General features: G+C 34.4%; 1 protein-coding gene across 8 annotated transcripts in view; it reads left to right on the plus strand.

Moving 5' to 3' along the window:
- Positions 1–12416, plus strand: part of SOX5 (SRY-box transcription factor 5) — a 1266595-nt gene that overhangs the window by 1179650 nt on the left and 74529 nt on the right. The gene's annotated exons all lie outside the window — the stretch shown is intronic.

Raw genomic sequence — 12416 nt, forward strand, 5'->3', positions numbered from 1 at the left:
AACATGTTCTAGTACTGGGTAATAAACACAAGATACAATTCAATGGATTGTCAAAATTGGTTAAAATATGTGAATGTGTACATACACATATATGTATTGTACAGAAACATTTGTATACAAAAGCATTATTTTTTATTCTAGATACATAAATTGCTTTAGAGATTTTCCTTTTCTTTCTTTTTATAATATCCTTAAATAATGATTACGATGATCATTTTTTCCATTTTACATATGGGGGGGAAAGCACAAAGACATCAAATGAATTGACTTAGAGAGCACAATAAGTAAATGACAAAGGCAATAAATGAACTCATATCTCTTAGCTCTTACCAAGCTGATAGTAAAAGGCAAGCTGAACTACTTTCAAATATCCATGACCATGTAATAGAGCAGTAGCACTGATGACATAAAATATTGTGTTACCCATAGGTCCCCTATATTTGTCTTTGATTGAATCATATGATTTTTTTTCAGCAGAAAATTTGCTTTACTTGTTTGGTTTGGACTGGTATTGAAATTAATATTCTCTGAGCAAATCTTGTCCCAGACCTTGGTTCCCAAACATAGGAGGCTAAGAAAACTGCTAATCTAAGATTAAATTTTCACTATGCATAAGTAAAAAAGAAGATACCTCAAGGTTGACAGTGAAATAATGTCGTGTATATCCAAATGCCTTCAAATATTTGTTAAATGCTTACTATGTTAAGAAGCATGGTGCTAGCCAGAAACATCCAAAACAATACAGTCCTTGATTTCAAGAAGCTTACATTCTCATATAATGTGAGTTTTATCAGGCCAAATAATTTAGTAGATAAATTTTGCCAACCTTAGTTATTATTTCATTTAGTATAATATAATAATATTATATTTAGCATAATATAATATAAGCAGTTGGCCAGTCTAAACACAGAATTTTAAATTAGAAATAATATCAATGTAATTAAGTGTACATATGGTTAAAGGTAGTAATCACAGAGGGAGAATGTTTCGCTTTTGGAATCAACATTAAGTTCAAGGGTAAAAGATAAAAAGGCATCAGAGGAAACAAAGAAAATGGAGAATGGAACAGAACAAACTGTGCCTTTGCTGTATTAATTTCTCAATTTCATTATAATTTATACAAAATGTAAAATTTAGACTCAGGAATTTCAGGGATACTTTTAGAAATGATTTGTAAGAATAGTAGATTAAGTTGTTTAAGAATGTTAAGGTATTTAGTGAAAAAGAGAGTAAAAGAATTTTGAGTTGTCTTTTCAACATGAGATTCCCTACTTCATTACAATCTAGTTCCCATTTGTGCTTTTTAAAATATATATTGATATGTAGAATTAAGTAGAGATTTGAGATAATGTTAAATAATTTAGCTACCAAAAATAGTCTCATAGCTATACAATTAGATCAAAAACATTGTGGTTTACATTTGAATTATCTGGATGGCTACCTTACTCCCCATTTCAAATTACACATAGAAAGAAAGTCAAAGTAGTGTTAACAGTAGGAGAACAGGGGGTGGTCTTATGATTTCACTGATTTAAAGAATGCCTGGAAGATAAAATTCTTTCTACCAATGCAGGTTGGCTCTTTTCTCTGCAACTTATGGCCTTAGAGAGTTATCTAGAGCACTGAGAAACTATAATTTGGCCAGGCTCACACAGTCAGTATCTTTAGGACTTCTGATTTCCTGGCTTCAAACCAGATTTCTATCCATTATACTGGTGCTTCTCAACAGATGGAAGAATTTCCGTATTAATGAATTATCATTCTTTTAAAAAACGAACAAAAACCACTGAAAATACCTGAGGGAAAAATAATAGACATTTAATTATTTCATTCCATTTTATTAAGATGGTAAATGAGGTATAGACCTATTGAGTGTCACACAATAAATGGAATAAACCCAAGATGCAAATCTATGAATCAGTCAGTCAATGAGCATTTATTAAATAGCAGCTATGCTCCAAGCACTAAGCTTTGAAGAAGACTTATAATTTTAAGAGACAGAAGAAAAGATGGAATACATTCCAGGAACGGAGATAGGAAAAGGAATATCATGTGTGAGGGTCAGCAAGAAGGCCAGTTTGGTCAGACCAAAAACTCCAAGAAAGGGGGTCACGTGTAATAAGATTGGAAAGGTTGGAGAGTGCTTTAAATGCCAAAAAGAAGAATTTCATATTTGAAGCTCTTTGAAGTTACCAGAAGCAACAGGGAGCCATTGGAATTTTTTAAGGAAGGGAGTTACATGGTCTGATCTGTGCTTTATGAATATGACTTTGGTAGCTGCATAGAGGATAGATTGGAAAGGGAAAGACAAGGCAAGAAAACTAATTAAGAGGCTATTGTAATGGTCCAGGTGATAAGTGATGAAAACCTGTATTAATGTGGTAGCTGTTTGAGTGGAGAGAAGGAACTTGGTATGAAAATTGATAAACTGCAGGAAGAAAAATATCTGACAAATGATTAGATATGTGAGGTAAAGAAGAATGAAGACTTAAGGATGGCTCTTAAGACTGTGAATCCGAGTGACTGAAAGGATAGTGATACCATCAATAGAATTAGGACATAGGATCCTCAGAACATTGTATCTTTGTAGGTATGCATTACTTAGACTTTATAGTCACGGATAAAAAGATACCTTCAGGGTCAGAAAGACATTTGGCTATGTGGCCCTGGTCAAACATTTAACAGTGTTAAAACACTGATTCACAGTTGTGGAATTGTTGCTGATCAGCAAAGCTACAGTTTCCTCACTGGGATTCTCTACCATGTATAAAAATCATACATCCAGACCAAAACACATCCTATGAAATACACAGTCATATTTGTATAGGATCATATAACATTTATGTCTTTGTATACTTAATATTTGTATGTTGATAATAGATATGAATTGTGCAGCATGTTTTGGAGTAAACACCTGCATTTATGATTATGCTCTGAGTGTTTTCATTGACCTCATACTTCTGTGAATGAAGTTAATGTTTAAATGCATTGCCAAAGTCTTTGAAAGAAAGTTATGTAATAGGAATTACAGTCACTAAATATAAATCAGTCTTGTGAGTATAATTGTCTCTGTGAAGTTCTGGTGTACAGATGGACCAGCAGAGTTTTCAGTAATTATCTGTAGGTTTTGCACACATAATTTAACATTCATTGAAAAGGCTAGTCATATCAGCAAAATATGGGCGTTTACACAGAGAAGTGTAGGTCATTTAGTGTGAAAGTAAGGTACTGGTGTGTGTTTTTTCTTGTTTTGCTTATAAAACTTTCTGTTTGCATATTCTCATGTTGATACATTGCTTTAAGATATTTCCTTTGAACTACCCTTTAAAATATCTTCCTACTAAGCAACTTTTTATAATTTTAAATCTTTCTTCCTCATTCCATTTATGTTGCTAACGATGAGGCCAACGTGACACAATTGGAAAAGCTGCTAAAAGTGTAGGCAGAAGATCTATGTTTGAATCTCTTTTCTTCTACTTACTAGTTAGATGATCTTGGGTCTCATTGGTATAGTGAGGGCTTGTACTAAATGACCCCTAAGGTTCCTTCTATCTCAAAATCTAAAATTCTATGATTCTAAGACAACCATAGTAACCAATCAAATTTAATGTTCATTTATTCAGAAAAACAATAATTTATTGAACATATATACTACATCACATAAATACAAGCATCAGATATAAAGAAATGGTGGGTTTGCTTTGCTGAGACTCAGAGATTATATCATGTGCTTCTAAGGATAGGATTTATTATTTTCAGACCCCCTCTCAATCATAGAGTCAACTCTGCAGACATTTGAGATATGATGATAGTATTGTAGGGTGAAAGGGGCCTTTGAAATCATGTACTATAATCCTTTCATTTTAAAAATGAACAAACAGAGCCAGAAAGGTTAAGTGATTTGCTCAGAGTCACACAGCTAATAAGTAGCTAGGAATCAAATCCAGTTTCTCTGACTCCAAATCCAGCATTGTAAATAAAATGGGAACTTTGAGTCATGTTTAGATCTGCTATAGTCCTGGTTTATAGATCTGTAGTCACGCCCTTCTTTAACATTAGTGAAATGAGAGTACAACATAGCTTTAAATAAACAGCTATATGAACATGAAGTTTTGGTTTTTTTTGTTTGCAAGCATATGCTAAGATTTTAAAGATAATATAAACTCAAATGCCTAGAAGTTCTTTATTGATTTTATAAGTAGTTTATGAAAAATGATCATAATTGTGGATTGAAAGTGTTCTGTAGTTTCAATTATTGTAAAATAAGCAAGGACTTTGTTAGAGGTTAATTAGGAAAGGGGAGTTTCTTCAGTGTAAGTGATAGTGAGGTTTGGAAATTTGTCCTTCCTCTGTTTTATTTAGTTTCTTCTAGCATGCTGTCACAACCTCTTGTCTTGTCATAATAGATTCCTTAAACTGACAATAATCTTAGCTTTAAGCCCAACAGTAAAACTGCATAGATTAAAAATAGCCAGACAAATAAACTTCATAATGGTAGTTTTAATGAATTATATGGTCAAAGAATAATAGTAATAAATTTTTAAAAGCCAGGCACTATTGTATTAAATAAATCTAGTTTTTTTGGTAGAAGTTGACATTTATGGCACGGTTTGGCTTCAAAAAGCTTTTTAAAATCTTTAAGGACATTTATTTTGCCTCAGGTAAGACTAGTAATTGTTATTTTTCTCTTTTTCAAGCAATTATTTGTGCCAGAGTATATAGTTTTGTGTGCTTTTGGGGGGAGGGGAGATTTATATGTCTAGCAGATTATAAAAGAAAGTTGTACATTCAAGATCCCTCTGTTATCTGTAGACTTACCTGAAATAAACTGAATTGATGGTCTGACAGGGAAGCAGCATTTATTGGTTGTAACAATGGCATTTTAAAGCTTATCCAACTGGTGGTATAAACAAAATGGTCTTGTTGGCAGCTGTCAAAATCAACCTTTTTCTTTAAATTTCATTGTTTACCCTTATTCTGAAGTGTTTCTTTGCCTTTGACTTACAACTCTAGAGAAGGACACAAACAAAACTTATTTGCAATTTGCAAAAATAGAAGGGGGGGGGACCGAAATGAGGGGGCTCCAAAAGACTGTAAAATTGTGCAGCATGAGTCCTCTGATGCATGCTGTTTTCAATCTGCTGTGTGCCAGTTGGAGGCTCAGGGAGTGCACGAGAGAGAGAGAGAGAAAGGATAATGCTGAGAAATGATAGAGTGGCTGTGACCTCCAAGCTCAGCCTGGAAATCCAAGACATTGATTTCACTTAGCATTCCTGCTGAGAAATCCGGCAGAGTTCAGTTGTAATAAAAGAACAAGATTCTGTTCTAATGGTAATGGCGTATGACAGACATATCACTTTGTCTGTCCTCAGTACTGGAGAGAGGAGAATTGGAGAAAGGTCACTGACCTGCCTGTGGTAGTGTATGAGTGCTGTACTGAGCTTTGAACTCCAGCCTCGGAACACAATTATTTATAATATTAAATGATAAAGAAACCTTTAGAGGACTTACAGTAAACCCCTGAATACTGCATAAAGGAATTGTGTTCTAGGAGCCTGAAAACATGAGAAGAAATCCAGCATATTGTAAATTTGCATTACAGAACATGAATAGTATTACATGGAAGGGTTATGCTTCCTTGGGTCTTGCATTGGCTGTTTGAGGTGTGTTTGCATCAGTGCCTGACATATTGTCATTAGTTCAATTTTATTTTTTGGCGCCGCCTCATTTTAACAGTTGTGAGCAAAGAAACATTTGTTTTTCATAGCCTACTTTGCCAAAGGCTGGCTGGTGTAGAATTAGGGTCGTCAGCACGTAGAAAACCTTTCTAAAGTTAAGTAAAATTGATCTAGGCACAATTGTATATTTAGAAAGTCTTTAAGATTCCGTTGTCTTTGAATCCTTGCTTGCAACTCAAATTTTTATTGTCAAACCTAAGAAAATATGTTCAGCTGTCCAGAAACGCCCGCCTCCCTCACCCATGTCCCCACAGCTGAGTCTGTGACCAAATATTGGTAAACATCTACATCTGAAAAGTTTGGAGCTTGAACTTTACTGCAATAGCAGTTCTGTTTGAATGCATGAAAAGCATTAATCTCAACCTCTGTTATAAGAATGAAAACAAGTGCTTTAATTAAGACTTTGGCAAGCATTGTTCCTTGAATTTCTTACACTTGAATATTTTCTTTCTAAGCCCATTTTTTACATCTTGACAAATGTCTTTGCCAAAGATTCACTATTCAAACACATAGAACTGACATGGTGTGCCTGATTTTTTTCAGTTGAGATATGTCTTTCTATTTAGATCAGCTTTCCGTATATTCAAATGGACCGTTTTAATTACTTAGACCTGAAATACCTAACGTTTTTGGTCATAGATATTTTTTTTCAGTTTTCTTCTTTCACAATAATATGTTATAAAAATATTGTCTCTAATCTGTTAGTATATGTTAAGCTTAAACTTGCCCTTGAGAAGAAAATTTATACTTAGGTTTTGTGAAAATTTGGGTGATGGCATACATGGCCAACTGTTCAGAGTGACCAAGAATTCCACCTAGGTCTCAGGTGTGTAAGAATATGTGGAAGTTCATTGCTTTTTTAAAAGCACATTTTATATACTTTTCCATTGGCAGATTTCTTTTCTCTTAGGTGAATTTCTGGGAAAGTCTGTAAATACTAGCAGAGTATCTTGATACTTGACAAAGTATTTTACATTGTTTGCAGCATCTGCAAAAGCAAGAGTTGGTTCAGTGTGAAAAATATGATGACAAGAGAGAATTCCTGGGTGCTTTTCTTTTAACCTTGCTATGACCCTAGGCCTAACCCCAGTCAGAAATGTGTCTCCATCAATGGCAACAGCACACAGATTGTCCAAATCAATTTTTTTGTTCTTTTCAAATACTTCTGACAGTGATGTTACCATTTGCTCAGCAGTAGCACCTGGGGGGATGTGACAAGGAAAAGAAATGTGTTTCTGACAAGCCAGAAACAGCCCTAACTAGCTGACCAGACACAATCAGATTCTTTTTCAGCTGCAATATCCACACAAATATTGGTACCAATTCACAAGCAAGAACTTGGACTTTATTTTCTTCTTATCTGATTCTCCTTCACAGAAGTACTATTGAAGATCTTTGGTGGGCATGTATGTGTGTGTGAGAGAGGGAGAGAGGAAGAGAAAGGGAGAAAGAGGAGTGAAGGAGAGGAGAGAGTGGAGAGAGCTTCGTTTTCTGGCATATTTTTGTTGTAGTGCTGTAATAGTACCAATCAAAGGTATCAAACCAAGTAGAAACTTCAGTACACATTGGTCATAGTGTGATAATGTTTTGTAGCTTAGCGTACCCATCACCTTTTTTTTATTTTTTAATATTTTCAGTTTTATCTTGCAGTTAAGGATGCTACATGGTAGTAGTATTGGCAGGGATGCAATTTCCAAAAAGCAAGAGTTTCCCAGAAAATTCTACTCTTGTTGGCTTATGCCCAGAGACCTTTAGGTCTGCCAATTGATGTCAAATTATTTTATTCACTATACAGGACTAGACACATATCATATCTCTATAAACCAACAGTGTTAAAGTAGTATTTTTAAATTAGAGAATTTATTTTCTCTCCTTTTGTCAAGAATCAGATTTCATTCATAATCTGTCCTAAAACTTGAGTCTGCTTTCTTTTGTGGATTCCATTTCTTATATACCTACTTTACCTTGTTCTGTTCTGTTGAACACCATTTGATGTATCAGTTAAATACCAGCCATACTCTTCCCTCATTTTGCTTCCTATGCAGTTGATCTATGCCTTCTTGTGGGCAGGTGTTAGATTATTCTCCTCCCTTTCAGTCATCTGTGAGATGATAAGTTTATGATACCTTCAGATGGATGCTACTGATGATAATGCCATATGCCTTGAAGACGTCTTCATTTAAAGAGTATCATTCCACAACGTTAAACTGTGAATTTGGTCCATTATCATTGTCATCACTTTCTGGGTGGGACATATCTAGGACAGATACAGTATAGTCAGCCTGACACTTTGAATGAAATAGTTTTCCCTTTTTTGTTTCTATGTTGCTAAGCTAAAATTACCTGTGGTTAGCCTTTTTCTTTCTTTTTAATCTGTACATAGTTGACAGTTATCTTAAATAGCTAGGTAATTAAGCAGAAGCCTTTCTAAGCATTTGTAGCACAATTGTATTACATGTTTAAATGAGAGATACAGTCTTATAAATAGGGACTGTGGATCAGAATCAATTATACCCATGTAACAAAAACAATTAAAATCAATAAAAAATGGATTTTTAATAATGTAGTTTTTCCTACTTAAAAGAATAACTAATTCTAATGAGCTGAAGGGATTTATAGGATGTTCTTGTGGTTAACTGTTTTTAACTCAGTTTCCTAACATTATGATATTGTTCTGACGGAGGACTTTCTTTGGTATGGCAGTCAGTAATCTAAAAAGGAAGAAGCAATGCAGTAGAAAATCTAAGTTTGAATTGTACCTTTGTCATCATTTACTTGGGCAGTTACATTTACTTTCCTGGGCTTCATTTTCCTCATCAGCAAAATGAGAAGATTGTGCTAAATGACTTTGGAGCTTCATTCAAACACCAAATCTATGATCCCTGTTATGCTAGCTCTGATGAGTTGTCACTGCTTATTAATACACAAAATCTAATGGGTGAGAAGAGGATGGTGCAGAAGGAAGATGACCCTCAATAAAATGATCACAATTTCACTTTGCTTTCTCAAGATTCTGTCTTCCAGTTTCTTCTTCCCAATTCTTTCCTTTCTTCATTCCCTTTTTTCCTTCTTCCTTCCTTCCTCCCCCATTCTTCCTTTCCTTTTTTCTTACCTCCTTCTCTACCTCCTCCCTTCTCTATCTCTCTCCCCTTCTCTTTTCTTTCTTCTCTTCCTGTCTTTTTTTCTTTCCTACCCTCCTTCCTTCCCTCTTTCCTTTTTTTTTGGGGGGTGGAAGATAAAATAAGACCTCTATGAAAACACATGTTAACAATAAAACAAAACAAAACATTCCTACTTAACAACAAGGTAGTATTGCTACTACTTAACAATTCAGAAGATAATAAGTTCCTTTGTGAATTTACTGCCAAGAAAATGTTTGTCTCCATATAATATGCATACTTTCTTTTGAAAATTAAATTAAACAGTTCAATGAAGGGACATAGTTGAAGCCATAAATATGAGTGCACTTTTCAAGAGAGGTTTATAGAGAAAAAAGAGAAGAGAACCAAGGACAAAACCTTGGGAACAGATAACTTAACAAATGGCCAAAAAGAAAAAGGGAAAAAAAGAAAAGAAAAAAGGACAAAAAGAAAGCAAAAGATACAGAGAAGTAGTTAGGGAAATAGGAAAACTAGGACATCCTGGTACATCTGAAGACACTGCAGGAGAAGCTATCCATTAGCATAGACTTGTAAACTGCAAAATTCTACAAAGAGATCATGAAGAATGAATATTGGTAAAGAGTGAGTAAAGTTAGTAAAGAATAGGTCATTTGTAGGACCTTTTAGAAAGCAGTTTCAGTAAAATATCAGGGACAAAAGCCAAGTGGCATGGAGTTAATAGGTGTATAGCAGAAAGGACCAGAGGAAATATGGATGATCCCCTTAATTTTCTACGAAGAACACTATTTGAGAATGTTGTACAAAAAAATGTGGACTTCTAGAAAAGATGGCTGCTTCAACAGAGGTACACAGCAGAAGTACACTTCAGCAGAGGTACATTTCAATAGTTCCCATATAACTTACTCCAGCAAAATCATGGAATGAGATCAAAATTTGTGAAATCTAATGAGAAATTACAATAAGTGATTTTTTTACTCCAGAATTGTAGAAAATGTCAGCCAGAATCCCACAGGAAAATGGAAAAATGGCCACTAGTAAAACTAGTGCCATTTTAGGAAGACAAATCTGCAGCTTCCCAGTGCAACCAGAGCAGAAGGACAAAATATATAAGTAATCTGCAATATCTGCAATATTTTGTGTCCAGAGGCAGCAAGAGTAGAGCCCTCCTTCCCCCCTGCAAAAAAGAAAAAAGAAACAAGGAGGTCAGAAAGCTTCAGGGCAAGTGAATTGGAAGCCCTAGAAGTGACAGTGACCACATTTGCATGGCAGCATGCAGACTAGGAAAGCCTAGAACTAGGGGCTATCCAAGCTCTGGAGTACTCTGTCTTAAGATGCGAAGGAGAGCCCTGAAGATACAGTGCTTTGAACCTCAAATATCGAGGAGGTCTTAACTCTAGAAGATAGAGGTGAGTGACAGAACATGGGAAACTTTGGGTGGGACTAAGTATTGTAGCCACCATACTGAAAAATATAGCAGAGAACCTGAGCTTGGCACAAAGTCCCAATTCAGAAATGAAAGCTGGAGAGATGAGTAAATCAAAGAAAATACCAACCAATATAAAAACTCATTTTAGATTTAGAGATCTTCCAAAATAAGGAGCAAGTAACTCTATGAATAATGTAAGTGATGACTCAAAGGAAAAATGGATTTTCACAAGGCCTACATAAATAAATAAAAGAAATAAAACAAGAGCTTAAAAATGAAGTAAAACTCTGGAAGAAAAAATTTGAAGAAGAAATAGAAAATGTTAAAACTTGCCAAAATAATAGATTTTCTAAAAATTAGAATAGACCAAACAAATCAAGAATTCCATGAGACAGTAAGAAAGAGATCAAAATCAAAATACTGAAGAAATAGAAGAAAACATATATTCTATTAAAAAGAACTGACCTGCAAAATAGGTCAAAGAGGGATTTGGATTACTTAGAACCCCTAGAGACAATGATTAAAAAAAAAAGCCTGCACCATATATTTCAAGAAACCATAAATGAAAATTGTCTAGAGGGCAGAACTAGAGAACATGTGAAGATAGAAAGCAGCCACTGATCACCTTCTGAAAGCAATCCCAAAAGAAATGGGCCCAGTAATGTCATAGCCAAAATCCAGAATTCTCATATCGAAGAAAAAATAATTACTGCTAGCAACCAGAAAGAGTAATACAAATACCAAGGAACCACAGTCAGTAGTATCACAGATCTAATAGCTTTTCTTATGTGTGAGAGGATGTCATGGAATACAATATTCCAGAAGGAAAATATGAGATCTAAACTGATACTAACTTGCTCTATAAGTCCTAAAGGGAAAAAAAATGGATCTTCAATGGAATAGAGGACTTTCAGGCATTTTTTATGAGAAGACCAGAGTTGAGTAGGAATTTTAAAATTCACACATGAATCAAAAGAAACCTAGAAAGGTAAATTTATTTGTGTAATTAGAAGGAGCTATACCATGATGAAAAGATAACATTCTCAAAGAGTAAGGAATAGTTTTTGTCATCTTTTCTAATTCTTAGTAAATTAAGGACAAAAGTAATTTTAAGTTAAAATATTCAACCTTCTAACATAAAACACTATTAAAATAAACATTTAAAACACCTGTATACTTTAGAACCTATATAATAGGTACTCTTTCATAGGATCACTGATGTCAAGCTGGAATACACTTTAGAACAATGTCTTCATTTTACAGATAAGGAAATTGAAACCTCAAGGGAGGAGTAATTTGTGTAAAGCCACCAAGGCAGTAAGTAAGAATGTCAAGATTTAAAATTAAATCCTCTAACTTTATGTTCAGTGCTTTTTTTTTTCCTTTTCAGTAAGCCATGGTACATGGAAGTACTATTGGTAGAAGCTGTAGATCTTGTAGCAAATAGAGAGAAATTATATAGTTTATCTAAAGTAGACAAGCATAAGTAGACTTCATTCAGTTTTCCTACAAAATGACTGGGATTGGGAAGTGGAAAATCATAATCATAATCTCATAATCTCAGAGAACGTAAATAAGTGAGGCAAAAATATTTATGTCTTAAGGTCCAAAATAATCTGTTGGGTACCTATCTACACTTGCCCTTGATGATAATTACATTTAAAAAGATAGATATAATGATTCCTTTGTAGGCAACATCCAGTAGTATATAGTCATTTATAATAATCTAATATTCCAAGATATTAATGTAAGAGAAAATTTATTTAATTTACTGAGGTGTGCCTATTTTGCAAATGATTATATAAGACCTGCTATTATGGAATGAACTTCAAAACATTTTCTCTCAGGAAATAGTCCAGTTTTTAGAAACAGTAGAAGAAAGGATGTTTCTGAGGGGGGAGTCTGAAGAAGGAGGTGTTACAAATCTTGGAGGCTGATATACCATCCAACAGTAATGGCTCACTGTGCAGTTTTCTTAGCCAGGGGGTGCCACTTCAAATGCAGTTAGGAAGAGTATGAAGAGGCATAAATTTTATTTTTGTTTATCATGATAAAGGCATCTTCTTTCTTTGCTTTGCCTCAGCTATCCTTCCATCCCCATACACAAGAAAAAAAGAAAGATACACACAC

The sequence above is a fragment of the Phascolarctos cinereus genome, unplaced genomic scaffold (assembly GCF_003287225.1).
Source record: "Phascolarctos cinereus isolate Bilbo 61053 unplaced genomic scaffold, phaCin_HiC Scaffold_1;HRSCAF=81, whole genome shotgun sequence".
Lineage (NCBI taxonomy): Eukaryota > Metazoa > Chordata > Mammalia > Diprotodontia > Phascolarctidae > Phascolarctos > Phascolarctos cinereus.